This window comes from Pongo pygmaeus, chromosome 1 (genome assembly GCF_028885625.2).
Source record: "Pongo pygmaeus isolate AG05252 chromosome 1, NHGRI_mPonPyg2-v2.0_pri, whole genome shotgun sequence".
NCBI classification, from domain to species: Eukaryota; Metazoa; Chordata; class Mammalia; order Primates; family Hominidae; genus Pongo; species Pongo pygmaeus.
The window spans coordinates 4,542,312-4,565,891 of NC_072373.2; the positions used below are offsets into that span (position 1 = coordinate 4,542,312).

General features: G+C 39.6%; 1 protein-coding gene across 7 annotated transcripts in view; it reads right to left on the bottom strand.

Annotated features, from left to right (window-relative positions):
- Positions 1-23,580, bottom strand: part of CATSPERE (catsper channel auxiliary subunit epsilon) — a 184,622-nt gene that overhangs the window by 95,399 nt on the left and 65,643 nt on the right. The gene's annotated exons all lie outside the window — the stretch shown is intronic.

The following is a 23,580-nucleotide window of genomic DNA, read 5'->3' on the forward strand; positions in this document are numbered from 1 at the left end:
ACTTACCTATAAGGGCCTGCCAAAGGCTCTACATAGCATCCCTATCTGCCACTGACATCTGCTAGATCAAATGGCCCAAGTGGCAGAGCAGTTTGCACAGCAGCCTAGACTTATTCTAGAGCCTTCTGTTATCCTGGGTCCCACTGAAAATTCACAGCTTTTTGGCCTACCTGGGAAATGGCCCAGCGTAACAATCCCAAATAAAGAATATGTTGCTTCCAAAATCCAAAGAGGCCCATTAGGCAGTGTGCCTCTTTCTTGGTTATAGGAGGGGCCAGATGCAAACAACTTAACCTTCACCTTAGAAGGGATATCCTGATAGGCCTCACACCACTGGACTGCAAGAAATTTCACTGAGGTAGAAGGCCCCATATTTGAGCTGGATTTTTTCTTCACTCTTTAGCTTGTGAATGTCCTACCGATATATCTAGGGTCACTGCCACTTCTTGCTCACTATGTCCAATCAACATAATGTCATCAATATAATGGAGCAGTGTGATATCTTATGAAAGGGAAAGGTGACCAAGATGCCTGCAAACTAAATTATGACATAGGGCTGGAGAGTTGATATACCCTTGAGGTAGGATGTTGAAGGTGTATTGCTGGCCTTCCCCATGGAAGGTAAATTGTTTCTGTTGGGCCTCATAGACAGGGATGGAAAAAAAGGCATTTGCGAGATCAATAACTGCAAAACATGTAGCAAGGGATATGTTAATTTGCTCAAGCAGTGAAACCCATCTGGTACAGTAGCTGCAATTGGAGTTACTGCCTGGTTAAGCATATGACAACCCACTGTCCACTGATCCATCTGTCTTTTGCACCAGCCAGATAGATAAGTTGAATAGGGACGTGGAAATCATACCATCCCTGCATCTTCCAGTTCTTGATGGTGGCACTAGTCTTTGCAATACCTCCAGGAATTCAGCACGGCTTTTGATTTACTATTTTCCAAGGTAGAGGCAGTGCTAATGGCTTCCACATGGCCTTACTCACCATAATTATCCTCACTTCACAGGACAGGAACTAATATGGGGATTCTGTCAGCTGCTAAGTATTATCCCAAGTACGCATCCTAGAACTGAAGGAAGAATCACAGCATGGGTTTGGAGACCACTGGATTCACAGTGAGATAGGCCTAAGTTAAAACTCCATTGATCATCTAACCTCCAAAAGCCCGCATTCTGATAGAGGCCCACGGTGACATTTTGGATCTCCTGGAATTAGTGTCAGTTCAGAGCCAGTGGCCAGTAATCTGTGAAATGTCTGATATTTCCTTTTCCCCAATGTACAGTTACCCTGGTTAGAGGCCACGGGTCCCTTTGAGGTAGGCTAGGAAAAAGATTAACAACATAAATTTTTATGGTGTATAAAGGTCCTTCCTGAAGGGGATGCAGCCACCTCTTTATTTAAGGGCTTTTGGGTCTATAGACAGGCTCAAGTCTGCTACACACTTTTTTTGTATGTTTTTTGTGAAGTTTTCTTTTGCTCCCTGCTTTGTGCTGTTTCTTCTGACTTCCATTTTTCTGGTTATTGAGTTAGCTGTCTGACTTTCATGTTGGAGGCTTTCTGTAATTTTCTGGTGGTCCTTCACTGTACACTAATATTTAAGAGAGGAGCCATGACAAAGTATGAGTCAGCTTCATCACTGAGCATATGACACCTCTTGCTTCCATTGTGATCCACTATGTTTCTCCCCATACCTCATAATATAAGTTCTTTTAAGTAGGTCTGATCAGTGAATCCAGAGAAGAATCCTCTCTCATCTTGTCAAGAGGATATATATTTCCATATTTAGGGAGGAGGGCTGGAAAAAAGGGCTGAATGCACACTGGGGAGTTCCTACCATATTATTATTTTATTTTTATTATATATACATATTTATGTATATAAATTTAAAATAAAAAATAAAAATATATATTACTGTTATTGACCATAGTCACCCTGATGCACAATAATCTGAAAACTTATTCCTCCTGTAAATCTGAACTTTTGTACCCTTTGATTAATACTTCCTCCTTTTCACACCCTCCCCCACCTTAGCTCTGGTAACCATCATTCTACTCTCTACTTCTATGAGGTCAACTTTTTTAGCGTTTTCATATAAGTGAGATCATACAGTATCTGTCCTTCTATGCCTGGCTCATTTCACTTAGTGTAATGTCCTCCAGGTTTCCCTATGTTGTTGCAAGTGACAGAATTTCCTTCTTTTTAGAAGGCTGAATAGTATTCCACTGTGTATATATATATATATATATATCACATCTTCTTTATCCATGCATCTTCTGATGGACACATAGGTTGTTTCCATATCTCAGCTATTGTGAATCAGTGAACATGGGAATGCAGATTATCCCTTCCACATATTGATTTCGATTCCTTTGGATATACACTTAGAAGTGGGATTGCTGGATCCCACTGGTAGCTGTAGTGGATTGCTGGTAATTCTATTTTGAGTTTTTTGAGAAACTTCCATACCATTTCCCATAATGGCTATATTAAATTATATTCCCAACAACAATGTACCAGGGATACTTTTTATCCACATCTTTACCAATACTTGTTATCTTTTGTCTTTTTGATAAAAGTCACTCTAATAGGTATGAGGTGATACCTCACTGTGCTTTTAATTTGCATTTCCCTAATGATTAGAGATGCTGCACTTTTTTTCACATACCTATTGTATTGTTGTTTGGAATCTGTAGTTGGGCAGGGCTGCATGCTGGGATCTAAGGCTAGGTGAGGTCTACAGAGTGGACAGGGCCAGAGGCTATGCTCCACACATATGCATTGGCTGAGCTTATCTTTAGATCCAGGGTAGTCTTATACACCATGGTATACTATGCAGCCATAAAAAAGAATAAAATATGTCCTTTACAGCAACATAAAGGAAGCTGGATGCCATTATCTTAAGTGAAATAACTCAGAAACAGAAAATCAAATACTGCATGTTCTCACTTATAAGTAAGTGGGAGCTAAACAACGGGTACACAAGGACATAAAGATGGAAATAATAGACAGTGGGGACTCCAAAAAGGGACAGGGTGGGAGGGGAGTGAGGGTTAAAAAATTACCTATTGAGTACAATGTTCACTATTTGGGTAATGGGTACACTAGATGCCCAAATATCACCATTACTCAATATATCCGTGTAACAAACCTACACACGTACACCTTGAATCTTAAATTTAAAAACAAAAAAGCACAGCATCAAGGCGTGGTAGAGTCGCCACTCAGCTGTTGGTATTGTGTGAGGCCAGATACTCCCTCTGCAGGTAAATGCTGACCTACACTTGCCTCCTGGTACGGGGAAGGCTTCAGGAAAGCACCAGGGCTTGGTTGGAACACTGCTCTACTTCTGTGGTTGAGTAGGGCCAGATGCTCCCTCCAGAGGAAAACACGGACCTGCATCTGCCTTCTGGCCTGGGGAAGGTTTAAGGAGAACGCTGGGGCTGGATGGGGAAGCTAGCTAGCGACGTGAGGCTGACCTATGGATCATGTTTCTTGCAGAGTGATGCTGTTGGCTAGTCCCTCTGGTGTGGTGCCCCATTTGCCAGAATGCAGAGGCATCACTAATATCACGTGCTGGTTGCTGTATGCTCCAGGCCCTGTTCTTCATTTCTAACTGATCCCAGGTGGTCTAGCCCTGCTGGTATTCCCAGTGTGTCCTGTGGGGTGAGACATGACTAAGCCTCCTGTGAAGGGTCCCAGAATGGTGGGAAATTTGAATATCCAGCTCCACTATCTTTCCCCATGGGGGAAACCGTGGGCCTAAGGGAATCTGTGCGTGGCACTGTGTAGCTTGGGAGACACGTGACATGGCCAAAGAGAAACACTTCCTCTTACCCTTTGAATATGGCTTTTCTTAGTTCTGCAGTCCAACGGGGTGTTTCAGCCTCACTTCTGAGTTCTTGGATATTGGCAAAGGTATTCTTGTTTGCTGGATTTCTAGGGATGTGGGGAGTTGGGCCAGAGAACTCCGATTCTACTATCTTGCCGATGCGTTAGAATTCTCTTCTGTACTTAACAGAATTGCTGAACACCACTCAGTTACCACTTCTCCCTCTGTTTTCTATCTCTTGTTCTTGCCTCCCTTCCAATTTTTGACTTTATAGGTTTGTAACCTTAAAAATTTTTTTTTCTCCCTGTCATTTTGGTAAGATTTTGGGAGAGAATAGAGATAAATAAACGTACTTAATCTGCCATGTTTTAATTTATCTTCATTTAACTAAGTTTCAATAAGCCGTGTTCCTTTTTTTCTTTTGAAAAGATTTTTTAAAAATAAGAGATGGGGGTCTCATTATGTTGCCCAGGCTGGCCTTGAAATCCTGGGCTCAAGCAATACTCCCACCTTGGTCTCCCAAAGTGTTGGGATTACCGGCCTGAGCAACTGTGCCTATCCTCCCATGCGTTTTTACAACTAGTTTTGCCGCATATATGTCTTAACAACATAGAAGTGCAAAGAGAAATAGAAAAATCCACTATTATCTCTTGCAACTTCAACACCTCTCTATCATTAATTAACAGATCCAGCAGGCAGAAAATCAGTAAGGACATAGCTGAACTAATCAATCAACTAGATTTAATGGATACTTATAGACTACTTCATCCAACAACAGGAGAACACATATTTTTCTCAGTCCCACATAAGAATTCACCAAGATGCACCATATGCTGGGCCATAAAATGCAGCTTAACAAAATTTAAAAGAATAGAAATCCTACAAAGTATGGTCTCAAACCACAATGTAATTAAAACTAGAAGTCAAATTCACATAAAGAGCTGTATCTATTAAATAAACTGGAAAAATAATTAATAATCTTCCAAAACAAAGCACCAGGCCCAATGACTTTCTTTTTAGACTAGTTAATGCTAACACTTGAGGAACAAATAATGCTAATTCTCTAGAAACTCTTCCAATAGAAGCAGAGGGAATTTTTCCCAACTCATTCTATGAGGCCAGCCAGCGTTGCCCTAATACGAAAACCAGACAAAGACATCACAAGAAAGGAAAGCTACAGACCTTTTAAATCCAACAATGTGTAAAAAGAATTGCACACCATGACTAAATGAGATTTACTCCAGGTATGCAAGGCTGGCCCAAAATTCAAAAATCAATTAATATAATCCACCAAATTAAAAGGCTAAAGAAGAAAAATCATATAGTAGATGCAGGAAAAGCATTTGACAAAGTCAACCCACATTCATGCTAAAAATTCAAAGCAAACTAGCAACAGAGGGGACCTTCTTAAACTTGATAAAAAGAGTCTAAAGAAAGCATACAAAAACTTGACTGTGAGAAACTAGATGCTCTTCTAAGACTGGCTACACGACAAGGATGTCTCCTCTCATTATTTCTATTCAACATAGCATTGGAAATGCTAGCTAACATGAGAAAGTGAAATAAAAGGTGTTCACATTGGAATGGAATAAATAAAACTGGTTTTTATTTGCAGATGACATAAATGACTGTTTAGAAAATCTTAAAGAACAGAAATGAAGGCAAAAATAAAGATGTTCTTTGAAACCAACGAGAACAAAGACACAACATACCAGAATCTCTGGGACACATTCAAAGCAGTGTGTAGAGAGAAATTTATGGCACTAAATGCTCACCAGAGAAAGCAGGAAAGATCCAAAATTGACACCCTAACATCACAATTAAAAGAACTAGAAAAGCAAGAGCAAACACATTCAAAAGCTAGCAGAAGGCAAGAAATAACTAAAATCAGAGCAGAACTGAAGGAAATAGAGACAAAAAAAAACCCTTCAAAAAATTAATGAATCCAGGAGCTGGTTTTTTGAACGGATCAACAAAATTGATAGACCGCTAGCAAGACTAATAAAGAAAAAAAGAGAGAAGAATCAAATAGACACAATAAAAAATGATAAAGGGGATATCACCACCGATCCCACAGAAATACAAACTACCATCAGAGAATACTACAAATGCCTCTACACAAATAAACTAGAAAATCTAGAAGAAATGGATAAATTCCTTGACACATACACCCTCCCACGACTAAACCAGGAAGAAGTTGAATCTCTGAATAGACCAATAACAGGCTCTGAAATTGTGGCAATAATCAATAGCTTACCAACCAAAAAGAGTCCAGGACCAGATGGATTCACAGCCGAATTCTACCTGAGGTACAGGGAGGAACTGGTACCATTCCTTCTGAAACTATTCCAATCAATAGAAAAAGAGGGAATCCTCCCTAACTCATTTTATGAGGCCAGCATCATCCTGATACCAAAGCCGGGCAGAGGCACAACCAAAAAAGAGAATTTTAGACCAATATCCTTGATGAACATTGATGCAAAAAGCCTCAATAAAATACTGGCAAACCAAATCCAGCAGCACATCAAAAAGCTTATCCACCATGATCAAGTGGGCTTCATCCCTGGGATGCAAGGCTGGTTCAATATACGCAAATCAATAAATGTAATCCAGCATATAAACAGAACCAAAGACAAAAACCACATGATTATCTCAATAGATGCAGAAAAGGCCTTTGACAAAATTCAACAACCCTTCATGCTAAAAACTCTCAATAAATTAGGTATTGATGGGACGTATCTCCAAATAATAAGAGCTATCTATGACAAACTCACAGCCAATATCATACTGAATGGGCAAAAACTGGAAGCATTCCCTTTGAAAACTGGCACAAGACAGGGATGCCCTCTCTCACCACTCCTATTCAACATAGTGTTGGAAGTTCTGGCCAGGGCAATTAGGCAGCAGAAGGAAATAAAGGGTATTCAATTAGGAAAAAAGGAAGTCAAATTGTCCCTGTTTGCAGACGACATGATTGTATATCTAGAAAACCCCATTGTCTCAGCCCAAAATCTCCTTAAGCTGATAAGCAACTTCAGCAAAGTCTCAGGATATAAAATCAATGTACAAAAATCACAAGCATTCTTATACACCAATAACAGACAAACAGAGAGCCAAATCATGAGTGAACTCCCATTCACAATCGCTTCAAAGAGAATAAAATACTTAGGAATCCAACTTACAAGGGACGTGAAGGACCTCTTCAAGGAGAACTACAAACCACTGCTCAATGAAATAAAAGAGGACACAAACAAATGGAAGAACATTCCATGCTCATGGGTAGGAAGAATCAATATCGTGAAAATGGCCATACTGCCCAAGGTAATTTATAGATTCAATGCCATCCCCATCAAGCTACCAATGACTTTCTTCACAGAATTGGAAAAAACTACTTTAAAGTTCATATGGAACCAAAAAAGAGCCCGCAATGCCAAGTCAATCCTAAGCCAAAAGAACAAAACTAGAGGCATCACACTACCTGACTTCAAACTGTACTACAAGGCTACAGTAACCAAAACAGCATGGTACTGGTACCAAAACAGAGATATAGATCAATGGAACAGAACAGAGCCCTCAGAAATAACGCCGCATATCTACAACTATCTGATCTTTGACAAACCTGAGAAAAACAAGCAATGGGGAAAGGATTCCCTATTTAATAAATGGTGCTGGGAAAACTGGCTAGCCATATGTAGAAAGCTGAAACTGGATCCCTTCCTTACACCTTATACAAAAATTAATTCAAGATGGATTAAAGACTTAAACGTTAGACCTAAAACCATAAAAACCCTAGAAGAAAACCTAGGCATTACATTCAGGACATAGGCATGGGCAAGGACTTCATGTCTAAAACACCAAAAGCAATGGCAACAAAAGCCAAAATTGACAAATGGGATCTAATTAAACTAAAGAGCTTTTGCACAGCAAAAGAAACTACCATCAGAGTGAACAGGCAACCTACAAAATGGGAGAAAATTTTCGCAACCTGCTCATCTGATGAAGGGCTAATATCCAGAATCTACAATGAACTCAAACAAATTTACAAGAAAAAACAAACACCCCATCAAAAAGTGGGCAAAGGATATGAACAGACACTTCTCAAAAGAAGACATTTATGCTGCCAAAAGACCTATGAAAAAATGCTCATCATCACTGGCCATCAGAGAAATGCAAATCAAAACCACAAGGAGATACCATCTCACACCAGTTAGAATGGCGATCATTAAAAAGTCAGGAAACAACAGGTGCTGGAGAGGATGTGGAGAAATAGGAACACTTTTACACTGTTGGTGGGACTGTAAACTAGTTCAACCCTTGTGGAAGTCGGTGTGGCGATTCCTCAGGGATCTAGAACTAGAAATACCATTTGACCCAGCCGTCCCATTACTGGGTATATACCCAAAGGACTATAAATCATGCTGCTATAAAGACACATGCACACGTATGTTTACTGAGGCACTATTCACAATAGCAAAGACTTGGAACCAACCCAAATGTCCAACAATGATAGACTGGATTAAGAAAATGTGGCACATATACACCATGGAATACTATGCAGCCATAAAAAATGAAGAGTTCATGTCCTTTGTAGGGACATGGATGAAAGTGGAAATCATCATTCTCAGTAAACTATTGCAAGGACAAAAAACCAAACACTGCATGTTCTCACTCATAGGTGGGAACTGAACAATGAGAACACATGGACACAGGAAGGGGAACATCACACTCTGGGGACTGTTGTGGGGTGGGGGGAGGGGGGAGGGATAGCATTAGGAGATATACCTAATGCTAAATGGCGAGTTAATGGGTGCAGCACACCAGCATGGCACATGTATACGTATGTAACTAACCTGCACATTGTGCACATGTACCCTAAAACTTAAAGTATTAAAAAAAAAAAAAAAGAGCAGAAAAAAAAAAAACTCCTGGAACCAATAAAAATTATACCTGCAGGATACAAAGTCCATACAAAAGTCAATTCACATGCTTTAAAAAACTAGTTTGAGGATGGAGGCAGAACAGGATGGGTGAATAGAAGCCTCCACCAATCTTCTTCTCCATAGGAACATGAAATTTAACAACTATCTACCCAAAAAATCAACTTCATAAGAGCCAAAAATCAAGTGAGTAATCACAGTATCTGGTTTTAACATTATATCAAGGAAACAGACACTGAAGACGGTGGGAAAGAGAGTCTTGAGTTGCCAACATCCCCCCTTCCCCATCTCAGTAGTGGCTGCATAGTGCAGACAACGAATCTGTGTGCTTTGGGGAGACAGAGTACAGTGATTGTGGGACTTTCCGTCGGAATTCAGTGCTGCCCTGTCACAATGGAAAGCAACACCAGGCAGAACTCAGATGATACCCGCAGAGGGAACATTTTGACCAGCCCTAGCCAGAGGGAATTGCCCATCCTCATGGTGGGAACATGGGTTTTGGCAAGCCTTGCCATCACAGGCTAAAGTTCTCTGGAGTCCTAAATAAACTTGAAAGATAGTCTAGGCCACAAAGACTGCAACTCCTAGGCAAGACCTAGTGCTGTACTGGGCTCAGAGGCAGTGGACAGGGGTGGCATTCAACCTAGTGAGACACTACCCTGGGTAGCTAATGGAGTGCTTGTGCCACCCCTCCCCAACGCTAGGCAGCCCAGCTCACAGCTATGAAAGAGACTCCTTCCTTCTGCTTGAGGAGAGGAGAGGGAAGCGTACAAAGGGCTTCGTCTTGCAACTTGAATATCAGCTCAGCCACAGTAGAAAGCGCACTGGGCAGTCCTGAGGCCCCCATTCCAGGCCCTAGTTCCTAGATGACATTTCTAGACACACCCTGGGCCAGAAAGAAACCTGCTGCCTTGAAGAGAAGAACCCAGTCCTGGCAGGATTCATCACCAGCTCTTGGGCCCTGAATAAACAGCAGAGGTAGCTAAGCAGTACATACCATGGGCATTGGATGAGACTCTGAGATGTGACAGTTTCATGTGTGACCCAGCACATTCCCAGCTGTGGCAGCTCCAAAGAGAGACTCCTTCTGCTTGACAAAAGCAGAAGGAAGAGTAAAAGGGACTTTGTCTTGCAGCTTAGGTACCAGCTAGGCCACAGTGGAGTAGAGTATCAAGCGGCCTCTTAGGGTCCCCAGTTCCAGGCATTGGTTCTTGGACAGTATTTGCAGCATTTTTAGACTTGACTTGGGCCAGAGGAGAACCAACTGCCCTGAAAGGTGAGTCCCAAGGCTGGCAGCATTCACCACAAGCTGACTAAAAAGCCTTTGGTCCTTAAGTGAACATTAATGGTAGCCTGACAGCACTCACTGTGGGCCTGTGGTGGTGGTGGCCACAGGGAAAGACTCCGCTGTCTGTGAAAAGGAAAGAGAGGAGTGGAAAGGGCTATGTCTTGTGGTTTGAGTGCCAGTTCAGCTGCAGAAAAACAGAGCACCAGGTAGATTTCTAAGGTTTCTGACTCCAGGCTTTGGCTCCCAGATGGTACCTCTGGACCCACATGGGGCCTGGGGGAACTTGCAGCCCTTAAGGGAAAGACACAAGACTGTCTGGCTTCACCACCTGCTGGTTGTAGAGCCCTAGGGCCTTGAGTGAACATAGGTGGTAGCCATGTTACAGCAGGCCTTGGGTGAGATCCAGTGCTGTGCTAGCTTCAGGTCTGACCCAGTGCAGTCCCAGTGGTAGTGTCCACAGGGGTGCTGTGTCACCCCTCCCCCAGCTCCAGGCAGCTCAGCACTGAGAGAGAGAGAGAGATTCCGTTTGTTTGGCAGAAAGTAAGAGAAGAGAACAAGAGTGTTTGCCTGGTAATTCAGAGAATTTTTCCAGATTTTTTCCAAGACCACCAAGAGTCACAGCATTACTGGGCTTGGGGTGCCCCCTAATGCAAATACGGCTGCAGTGACCAAAATCTTAGATCACAACACCCAAGTCCCTTTGAATACCTGGAAAGCCTTCCCAAGAAGGATAGGTAAAAACAAGCTCAGACTGTGAAGTCGACAATAAATACCTAATTCCTCAATGTCTAGACACCAGTGAACAACCACAGGCATCAAGACCATCCAGTAAAACATGACTTCATCAAATGAAGTAAGTAAGGCAACAGGGACCTATCAGAGAGAGAAAGAGATATGTGGTCTTTCTAACACAGAATTCAAAATAGCTATTTTGAGGAAACTCAGAGAAATTCAAGATAACACAGAGAAGGAATTCAGGATCCTATCAGATAAATTTTAAAAAAGAGATTGAAATAATTAAAAAGAAACAGAAATTCTGGAGTTGAAAAATGCAATCGACATACTGAAGAATGCATCAGAGTCTCTTAATAGCAGAATTGATCAAGCAGAACAAAGAATTAGTAAGCTTGAAGACAGGCTATTTGAAAATACACAATCAGAGAAGACAATAGAAAAAAGAATAGAAAAGAATGAAGCATGCTTACAAGATCTAGAAAATAGCCTCAACGGGGCAAATCTAAGAGTTATGGGCCTAAAAGAGGAGGTAGAGACAGAGATGGGGTAGAAGGGTTATTCAAAGAGATAATAACAGAGAACTTCCCAAACCTCAAGAAAGACATCAATATTCGGTACAAGAAGGTTACAGAACACCAAGCAGATTTAACCCAAAGAAGACTACCTCAAGACATTTAATATCAAACTACTATAAAGGTGAAGGATAAAGAAAGGATCCTAAAAGCAGCAAGAGAAAAGAAACAACTAACATACAATGGAGGTCCGATACATCTGGCAGCAGACATTTCAGTGGAAACTTTACAGGCAAGGAGAGAGTGGCATGATATATTTAAAGTGCTGAGAGAAAAAAAAATCTTGTACCCTAGAATAGTAAATCTGGTGAAAGTATCCTTCAAACATGAAGGAGAAATAAAGATGTTCCCAGACAAACAAAAGCTGAGGGATTTCATCAACACAAGATCTGTCCTACAAGAAATGCTAAAGGGAGTTATTTAATTTAAAAGAAAAAGACATTAGTGAGCAATCAGAAATCATCTGAAGGCACAAAACTCACTGCTGACTTTAAGTACACAGAAAAACATAGGATATTAAACACTGTAATTGCTGTGTAAATTACTCACATGTTAAGTAGAAAGGCTAAAAGATGAACCAATCAAAAATAATAACTAAAACAACTTTCAAGACATGGACAGTACAATAAGATGCAAATAGGAACAAGAAGTTTAAAAGCAGGGGGACAAGGTTAAAGTGTAGAATTCTTATTAGTTTTCTTTTCAAATTTCTCATTCGTTTAGGCAATCAGTGTTGTCATCAGTTTAAAATAATGGGCTATAATTATTTGCAAGCTTCATGGTAGTCTTAAATAACATACAACAGCTACACAAAAAATAAAAAACACCAAGAAATTAAAACATACCACCTGAGAAAATCACCTTCACTGAAAGGAAGACAGAAAGGAAGAAAAGAAGGAAGAGAAGACCACACAACAACCATAAAACAAATAACAAAATCACAGGAGTACATCCTTACTTCTCAATAATAACACTGGATGTAAATGGACTAAACTCTCCAATCAAAAGACATACAGTGGCTGAACGGATTAAAAAACAAGACCCAACAATCTGTTACCTAAAAGAAATATGCTTAACCTATAAAGACATGAATAAATTGAAAATAAAAGAATGGAAAAATATATTCAATGCAAATGGAAAACACAAAATAGGAGGAGTAGCTATACTTATATCAGACAAAATATATTTCAAGACAAAAACCATAAAAAGAGACAAATAAGGTTATTACATAATGATAAAAGGGTCAATTCAGCAAGATGGCATAACTTTATTGTAAATATATATGCAACTGACACTGAAGCACCCAGATGATATATAAGGCAAATATTATTAGAGCTAAAGAGAGAGAGAGACCCCAATACAATAATAGCCAGACACTTCAACATCCCACTTTTAACATGGGACAGATTATCCAGACAGAAAATCAACAAACACTGGACTTAATCTCCACTACAGACCAAATGGACCTAAGAGATACTTACAGAGCATTTTATTCAATAGATGTAGAGTGCACATTCTTCTCCTGAACTCATGGATCATTCTCAAGGATAGACCATATATTAGACCACAAAACAAGTCTTAAAACATTAAAAAAATTCAAATATAAAGTATCTTCTCTGACCACAATGGAATAAAACTAGAAGTCAATAACAAGAGGAATTTTGATAACTATTCGAACACATCAAATTTAAACAATATGCTCCTGAATGACCAGTGGGTCAGTGAAGAAATTAAGAGGGAATTGAAGGGCAGGCAATTACAGTTCAGACAACAGGCACGGATGAAAGAAGGAATTGAAGTATTAACATAACACATACCAAAACCTAGGGAATACAGCAAAAGCAGTATTGAGAGAAGTTTATAGCTATAAGTGCCTATAACAAAAATAGTAGAAAAACATCAAATAACCTAATGATACATCTTAAAGAACTAGAAAAGCAAGAGCAAACTAAACCCAAAATTAGTAGAAGAAAAGAAATAACAAAGATCAGAGCAGAGATAAATTAAATTGAAATGAAGAAAACAATACAAAAGATCAATGAAATGAAAAATTTGTTTTTTGACACCGCATGTTCTCACTCATAGATGGGAATTGAACAATGAGAACACATGGACGCAGGAAGGGGAACATCACACTCTGGGGACTGTTGTGGGGTGGGGGGAGGGGGGAGGGATAGCATTAGGAGATATACCTAATGCTAAATGGCGAGTTAATGGGTGCAGCACACCAGCATGGCACATGTATACATATGTAACTAACCTGCACATTGTGCACATGTACCCTAAAACTTAAAGTATAATAATAATTAAAAAAAAAAAATTTGTTTTTTGAAAAGATAAATAAAATCAATAAACTAAGAAAAAAGAGAGAAGACCCAAATAAATAAAATTGGGGATGAAAAAGAAGACTACCAATGCCACAGAAATTCAAAGGATCACTAGAGGCTACTATGAGCAACTATATGCCAATAAATTGGAAATCCTAGAAGAAATGGATACATTCCTAGACACATACAACCTACCAAGATTGAACCATGAAGAAATCTAAGATTTAAACAGACCAATAACAGGTAATGAGATTGAAGCTATAATAAAAAGTCTCTCGGCAAAGAAACGCCCAGGACCTGATGGCTTCATTGCTGAATTTCAGCAAACATTTAAAGAACTAACACCAATCTGACTCAAACTATCCCCAAAAATAGAAGAGGTAGGAATACTTTGAAACTCATTCTATGAGGCCAGTATTACGTTGATACCAAATCCAGAAAAAGACATATCAAAGAAAGAAAACTACAGGTCAATATCCCTGATGAACACTAATGCAAAAATCTAAGACAAAATGGTAACAAACTGAATTCAGTGACAGATTAGAAATATCATTCATTATGACCAAGTGGGATTTATCCAAGGGATGCAAGGATGGTTCAACATATGAAAATCAACCAATGTGATACATTATATCAACAGAATGAAGTATAAAAGCCATATGATCATTTCAATTAATACTGAAAAGCATTTGATAAAATTCAACATCCCTTCATGATAAAAAAAACATTTAAAAAACTGGGTATAGAAGGAACATACTTCAACATAATAAAAGCCATATATGATAGATCCACAGTTAGTATCATACTAAATGGGGAAAAACTGAAAAGCTTTTCCTCTAAGATCGGGAACACAAGTATACCCACTTTCACCACTGTTATTCAACAGTACTGGAAGTCCTAGTTAGAGCAATTAGACAAGAGAAAGATATGAAGGGCATCTAGATTGGGATGGAAGAAATCAAATCATCCTTGCTTGCAGAAGATATAATCTTTTTTTTTTTTTTTTTTGAGACTGAGTCTCCCTCTGTTGCCCAGGCTGGAGTGCAGCGGCTCAATCTCTCCTCACTGCAACCTCCGCCTCCTGGGTTTAAGCAATTCTCCTGCCTCGGCCTCCTGAGTAGCTGGGATTACAGGCACATGCCACCACACCCGGCTATTTTTTTTTTTTTTTTTGTATTTTTAGTAGAGATGGGATTTCAGCATGTTGGTCAGGCTGGTCTCAAACTCCTGACCTCGTGATCTGCCTGCCTCGGCCTCCCAAAGTGCTGAGATTACAGGCGTGAGCCACCGTGCCTGGCTGATATAATCTTATATTTAGAAAAACATAAAGTCTCTATCAAAAAACTATTAGAACTGATATATTAATTCAGACAAGTTGTAGGATACAAAATCAACATACAAAAATCAGTAGCATTTCTATACGCCAAGAGCAAACAATCTGAAAAAGAAATAAAAAAGTAATCCTATTTACAATAGGTACAAATAAAAACTAAATACATAGGAATTAACCAAAGAATTGAAAGATCTCTACAATGAAAACTATAAAATATTGATGCAAAAAACTAAAGAGGGCACAAAAAAGGAAAACATTCCATGTTCATGGATTGGAAGATTCAATATTGTTAAAATGTCTGCACTACCCAAAGCAATCTACAGGTTCAATGCAATCCTTATCAAAATACCAAAGACATTCTTTACAGAAATAGGAAAAAAAAATCCTAAAATTTTTATGGAACCCACCAAAGACCCAGAATAGCCAAAGCTATCCTAAACAAAATGAACAAAACTGGAGGAATCACATTACCTGACTTCAAATTATACCACAGAGCTACAGTAACCAAAACAGCATGTTACTGGCATAGAAACAGACACATAGACCAATGGAAGAGAACAGAGAACCCAAAGACAAATCAATACAACTACAGTGAACTCATTTTTGAGAAAGGTAGTAAGCACATATATTGGGGAAAGGACAGTCTCTTCAAGAAATGGTGCTGGGGGCTGGGTGCGGTGGTTCACGCCTGTAATCCCAGCAATTTAGGAGGCTGAGGCGATGGGGATTGCCTGAGGTCAGGAGTTCAAGACCAGCCTGGCCAACATGGGGAAACCCCATCTCTACTAAAAAATACAAAAGTTACATGGGCGTGGTGGGCACGCGCTTGTAATCCCAGCTACTCGGAGGCTGAGGCAGGAGAATCGCTTGAACATGGGAGGTGGAGGTTGCAATGAGCCAAGATCATGCCATTGCACTCCAGCCTGGGTGACAAGAGTGAAACTCTTGTCTCAAAAAAAAAAAAAAAATGGTGCTGGGAAAACTATATATCAGTATGCAGAAGAATGAAACTAGACCCCTATCTCTTGCCATATACAAAAAACAAGTGAATTAAAGACTTAAGTCTAAGACCTCAAACTATAAAACTACTAAAAGAAAACATTTAGGAAACTCTCCAGAACATTGGAGTGGGCAAAGATTTCTTGAGCAATATCCCATAAACACAGGCAACCAAAGCAAAAATGGACAAGTAGAATCACATCAAGTTAAAAAGCTTCTGCAAAGTGAGACTCAAAAAATAAAAATAAAAAATAAAATAAAAAGCTTCTGCACAGCAAAGGAAACAATAAAAAAATTGAAGAGACAATCCACAGAATGGGGGAAAATATTTGCAAACTATCCATCTGACAAAGGATTAATAACCAGAATATATAAAGAGCTCAAACAACACTACAGGAAAAAAAATAATAATCCAAATAAAAATGGGCAAAAGATCTAAATAGACATTTCTTAGGTGAAGACATAAAAATGGTAAATAGGTATATGAAAAGGTGCTCAACATCACTGATCATTAGAGAAATGCAAATCAAAACTAGAATGAAATATCATCTCACCCCAGTTAAGATGGATTTCATCCAAAAGACAGGCAATAACAAATGCTGGAGAAAGGGAGCCCCTGTACGCTGTGGGTGGGAATGTAAACTAGTATAACCAGTATGGAGAACAGTTTGGAAGTTCCTCAAAAAGCTAAAAATAGAACTACCATATGATCCAGCAATCCCAGTGCTAGGTATACATCCAAAAGAAAGGAATTCAATATATTGAAGAGATATCTACTCCCATGTTTATTGCAGCACAATTCATAATAGTCAAGATTTAGAAACAACCTAAGTGTCCATCAACAGGTGAATGGATAAAGAAAATGTGGCACATATACACAATGGAGTACTATTTAGCCATAAAAAAGAATGAGATCCTGTCATGTGCAACAATATGGGTAGAACTGGAGGCCATTATGCTAAGTGAAATAAGCCAGGCACAAAAAGACAAACTTCACCATATTCTCACTTATTTGTGGGAGCTAAAAATTAAAACAATTGAACTCTTGGACATAGAGAGTAGAATGATGGTTGCCAGGGGCTGGAAAGAGTAGTGTGTGTGTGTGTGTGTGTGTGTGTGTGTGGTGGGGGGTTGTTGTGGGGGAGAGTAGGGATGGGTTCAAAAAATAGAATAAGTAAGATGTGGTATTTGATATCACAACTGGGTGAGTATAGTCAATAATAATTTAATTGGATGTTTAAAAATAACTAAAAGAGTATAATTAGACTGTAACACAAAGAATAAATGCTTAAGGTGATGGATACTCCACTTACCCTGATGTGATTATTATACATTGTATGCCTATATCAAAATCTCATAAACCCCCAAAATATATATACCTACTATGTACCCACAAAAATTACAAATAAAAAAAATTATAAAAACTAGTTTACCCATTACTAAACAATGTACTATTTAATTTTTCTAGTTTTGTACTTTATATAAATGGAATTATACTTTACCTTTCCTCTATGATTTGCTTTTATCATTCCATATTATGCTTGTGAGATTCATTCATACTGATTAGTGTTGGTTTGTATATTTTCACTGTTGTATAGTGTATACATTTTTAGCATGTTTACACCAGGGGTATGGATGGAGCTGGAAGCCATTATGCTCGGTAAACTAATGCAGGAACAGAAAACCAAACACTGCATGTTCTCACTTATAAGTGGGAGCTGAATGATGAGAACACATGGACACATGGTGGGGTGAGTGGGAACAACATATGCAGGGAACCTGCTGGTTGGGGGGAATGGGGAGAGGGAGAGCATCAGGAAGAACAGCTAATGGATGCTGGGTGTAACACCTGGCTGATGGGATGATCTGTGCAGCAAACCACCATGGCACATGTTACCTATGTAACACATCTGCTGTACCCCTGAACTTAAAAGTTGAAGAAAAAAATAAAGACCAGCTTGGGCAACAGGGCGAGACACTGTCTTTACAGAAAGTGGAAAAATTGGCCAGGCATGGTGACACATGCCACTTAGGAGGCTGAGATGGGAGGATTGCTAGAGCCTAGGTGTTGCGAGAAGTCAGGGACCCTGAACAGAGGGACTGGCTGAAGCCATGGCAGAAGAACATAAATTGTGAAGATTTCATGGACATTTATTAGTTCCCCAAATTAATACTTTTATAATTTCTTACACCTGTCTTTACTGCAATCTCTGAACATAAATTGTGAAGATTTAATGGACACTTATCCCTTCCCCAACCAATACCCTTGTGATTTCCTACGCCTGTCTTTATTTTAATCTCTTAATCCTGTCATCTTCGTAAGCTGAGGAGGATGTATGTCGCCTCAGGACCCTGTGATGATTGCATTAACTGCACAAATTGTTTGTAGAGCATGTGTGTTTGAACAATATGAAATCTGGGCACCTTGAAAAAAGAACAGGATAACAGCAATGTTCAGGGAACAAGAGAGATAACCTTAAACTCTGACTGCTGGTAAGCCGGGCAGAACAGAGCCATATTTCTCTTCTTTCAAAAGCGAATGGGAGAAATATCACTGAATTCTTTTTCTCAGCAAGGAACATCCCTGAGAAAGAGAATGTGTCCCTGAGGGGAGGCCTCTGAAATGGCCGCTTCAGGGGAGGCTCTCTTTTACGGTCGCAGCTGTAGGGATGAAATAAGCCCCGGTCTCCCATAGCACTCCCAGGCTTATTAGGACGAAAAATTACTGCCTAATAAATTTTGGTCAGACTGGTTGTCTGCTCTCAAACTCTGTCTCCTGATAAGATGTTATCAATGACAATGCGTGCCCAGTGGGACATGAAACTTCATTAGTATTTTTAATTTTACCCCGGTCCTGTGGTCCTGTGATCTCGCCCTGCCTCCATTTGCCGTGTGATATTTTATTACCTTGTGAAGCATGTGACCTCTGTGATCCACACCCTATTCATATACTCCCTCCCCTTCTGAAAATCACGAATAAAAACCTGCTGGTTTTGCGGCTTGGGGGGCATCACGGAACCTGCCGACATGTGATGTCTCCCCCAGATACCCAGCTTTAAAATTTCTCTCTTTTGTACTCTTTCCCTTTATTTCTCAGGCTGGCCGACACTTAGGGAAAATAGAAAAGAACCTATGTTACTATCGGGGGCAGGTTCCCCCGATACCTAGGAGTTTGAGGTTGTGGTGAGCTGTGGTCATGCCACTGCACTCCAGCCTGGGTGACAGAGTGAGACCCTGTCTAAAAAAAAAAAAAAAGAAAAAGACTAAGCCAATCTGTTGGTTGAATCACAGGTGATTTTGTTGTGGTAGCAACCGGTGAGCGCCACTGAAAAGCATTGCCTTATCCTTGCTAGCCTCCCATTGTATAGGCTGGAAAAGCCAGATATTTTTTTTCTAGTCTCTCTTGTAGCTAGAATTGGCCATATAACCCACTGTGGCCAATGAGATATACAAGGACATGTAAGAAATTATTTTCTTTTTCTTTTTTTTTTTTTCTTTTTGATACAGGGTCTCATTGTCACCCAGGTTGAAGTGTAGTGGCCCAATCATAGCTTACTGCAGCCTCAAATTCCTGGGCTTGGGCATTCTTCCTACCTCAGCCTCCCCAGTAGCTGAGACTACAGGTGTGTGCCACCATGCCTGGCTAATTTTTGTATTTTGTGCGTAGAGGCAGGGTTTCGTCATGTTTCCCATGCTGGTCTTGAACTCCTGAGCTCAGGCAACCTGCCCACCTCAGCCTCCCAATGCTGGGATTACAGGCATGTGCCACCACACTTTTCTGACAAAAGGATAGCACCATTAAGGAAAAAGTCCTCTTTGCTACGCTGGCTACCCACTCACTGTCACCTGCCTTTCTCACATTGAGTGCAGACTTGTGCTGTTAGAGCTTCAGCAGCCATCTTGTGACCAGGAGGCCACAGGTGAGGCCAACACTCTGAGGATGGTGGAGAAGAAGGTTGGAAAAAGCCTATGGCCTTAACCACTGGCCACTTCTAGGCTTCTTTTTAAGTAGCAGAAATTTTTTGTTGTTGTTGTTAAGCCATTATTAATCAAGTTTTCTGTTACTTACGGTTAAACCAATACTAATAAGTATATGTTTGGTTTCTTCATTATACATTTCTCCATGAGTGGAAATTAAAGTTTCTTTCTTCTTCTTTTTTGCAATTGCAAACAATGCTGCTATAAATATTTTTTTGCACATCTCCTGAGGTAACTGTGCATGGATTTCTCTAGGGTATACAGTGGTATTGAGCTTGTAACTATGGGGTATGTGCATCTTTAACTTTGCCTGATAATGTAAAATTCTTTCAAATTGGTTGTGCCAATTTACACTTCCATCAGCAATCCACATTAGTGTTCCATTGTTGCATATCCTCACCAATGACTTTCTAAAACTTTAATATATTTATCAATCTGGTATGTGGAAAATGGATCTCATTGGGCTATTAATATTTTTCTTTGATTACTAATGAGGCTGAACATCAGATCATGTATTCATTAATAAGCTGAATTTATCAAATGTTTACTCGTATAGTTTGAGTAACTTTTGAATTGTAGAAATCCTTCACTATCCTGAGACAATAAAGATATTCTATATTTCTAATTTTTTTCAGTTTAGCCTTTCATATGTACATATTTAATTCATCTGAGATTATTTTTATGTACAGTATGAGGTTAAAAAATTTATTTTATTTTTTATTAAGCCGAGGAAAACAAGAAGTAAAAAACATTTTGAAATAAAGCTTAATTTTGTCCCTCTTGAGATGATCATCTAATTTTACTCCTTTAAGCTATTAATGTAATAAATTACATTAAAACATTTAAAAATATGATACTCAACTTGCACTTCTGGTATAAATCAACTTGATCATATATCATATATTTTTCATATATATTACTGGATTTATTTATTTATTTATTTAGAGACAAGGTCTCACTCTATCACCTAGGCTGGAGTACAGTGGCATGATCATCGCTCACTGTGGCCTCAAATTCCGGGGCTTGAGCAATCCTCCTGCCTCAGCCTCCCAAGTAGCTAGGACTACAGGTGCATGCCACTACACGTGGCTAATTTTTAATTTTTGTATAGAGATAGGGTCTCTCTATGTTTCCCAGACTGGTCTGAAACTCCTGGCCTCAAGCAATCCTCCTGCCTTGGCCTCCCAAAGTGCTGGGATTAAAGGTGTGAGCCACTATGCCTGGCCTATTGCTAAATTTATTTGATAATATTTTATTCAGGATTTGGCATCTACATTCACGAATAAGATTAGCTTGTGATTTTCCTTTCTTATATAGCTCTTGCCTGAATTTGAGTATGCTAATAACTTCATCTCAGTGTTTAGGATTGGAATTATCTGTGCTAGTGCTCTCTTCCCCTCCCCAATGATTGTTAAATAATAATTGTTTCTTTTCAGTTAAAACATTACTCAAGTTCTATATGTATTTTTTGGGTCAATTTTGATGATTTATATTTTTCTAGAATTTTTCCTTAGGTGCTGTACAATTGGGGCCCACAGAACAATGCTGCTTGGCTCCCTGGATTCAGCCCCCTTCCTAGGGATATGTACGGACAAATTTTCCACCTTGGCAGGGGTCCTGGGTCCACAGTATGTAAAACCCCTGGGTCTCTGCATGTGCCTGAGTGGCTGCTCTGCCGAGACTCCACACAGCTCTGTGTATTGGACCGAAGGCCCTGGTGGCATGGGCTCATAAGGGCATCTCCTGATCGTGGGTTGCACAGACCCATGGGAGAAGTGTGGTATTGGCATAAGGATGAATATGTAGGGCAATGGAATAGAATTTAAAAATCCAGAAATATACTGTCACATTCACTCTTAACTGACTTTCAACAAGAGTGCCAAAACAATTAAATGGGGGAAACAACAGTCTTTTCAGCAAATTATGCTGGGACAACTAGATCTCCAGACAGAAAAGAATCCATTGGGACCCCCTACCACAAAATGAACTCACTGCAAATACAGACCAAATATAAACTCAAAGTAGACCAAGGGTTTAAATGTAAGAGCGAACACTATAATACTCATAGGAAAAAAACAGTGTGGTACTTTGTGACTTGGGATTTGGCAATGGTTTCCTTGATATGGCACCCAAAGCACACAGAACCAAAGGAAAAAAAAACAGGTAATTAGGAATTCATAAAAATGTAAAACTTCTGTGCTTTAAGGATATCATGAAGAACCTGAAAAGACAATTCACAGAATGGGAGAAAATCCTTATAAATCATATGTTTGATAAAGGACTTGTATCTAGAATATAAAGAACTCTTAGGGCTAGTCGTGGTGGCTCACAAGTAAGGTAATTATTGACCCAACTCTTGGTGAATCCGTGAGTGAGGGTGATCATAGTGATGGTGGGTTAAATCAAGAAATTAATGTGTGCCAAATTGTTAAGAAACACCTCCTACCATCACACAGTTCAAAACTCAACAATAACAAATATGGCGGCTCTCTGAGCACTTTCCTACAGCATTGTTTATTGTCATGTCATACTCTTGTCTACTTTACAAATTTTCATTTTACAATAGTTTGTATTCATCCATCCATTCATTCATTTTCTAACCTGCTTATTCCAGTTCAGGGTTGTGGTTGGCCAGAGCCCATTCTGGCAGCTCAGGGCTCAAGGCAGGAGCCTACCCTGGACAGGACGTCACCCCATCGTAGGGCACACTGACATTCACACCCACACTCATTCCAACTGAGACCATGCAGACACGCCAATGAACTTCAAGTGCACAGCTTTGGGATGTGGGAGGAAACCAGAATACCTGGAGGAAACCCACGCAGACACGGGGAGAGCATGCAAACTCCACACAGCAGTGGCCCCAACAGGGAATCAAGTTTTTTCTAATCAATGTTATAATGAACATTATTTGAGGACCTGCTGTTTGTCATTTCCTATGTTTGGAATTCTCCCCCAGTTGGCTAGGTTTTACTTCTTTTCAATAATGCAGATGTCACCTTTTTAGAAAAGTCCTCCCTGACTCCCTCTCCTCCAGGCCAGAGTTGGTGCACCCTCTTTGTGTTCCTCTGCATCCTGGCCTCACTCCTATATAGTATCTGTTTCTTGTTTGTCTTTCACACTAAATGAAAGATTATTGAAGGCAGGTACTTTATCCTTTAGTTAAAAGCACCTTGCCCTGTGTCTAGGTGCTTAATAGACTAAGAAAGTCTGTCTATACCTTGTGATAACCTACTAACTTTAACAGTAATGTATCTTGCCTCTCAGATAGAATTTGTGGTGTGTGTGTGTGTGTGTGTGCGTGTGTATGTGTGTGTATGGGCACTGGACACCACCGTGGTTGACTTTTATAAACCAGTAGGACACATTTTGAGATATTTCCAGGATTTGCCACCAACCTGAATGAGGCTCTTGGATTGAGGATTACATATGGACACAAACTGTAAAACTCTAATCCAAGAGTCTAGAATTTTCTAAGTTAGTAATTAGTTCTGATTATCAATTTTTTTGTGTTTTATAAAAGAAGGCACTTGAAAATAACATATAGACACATTTCATTAAGTTCCACTAGAA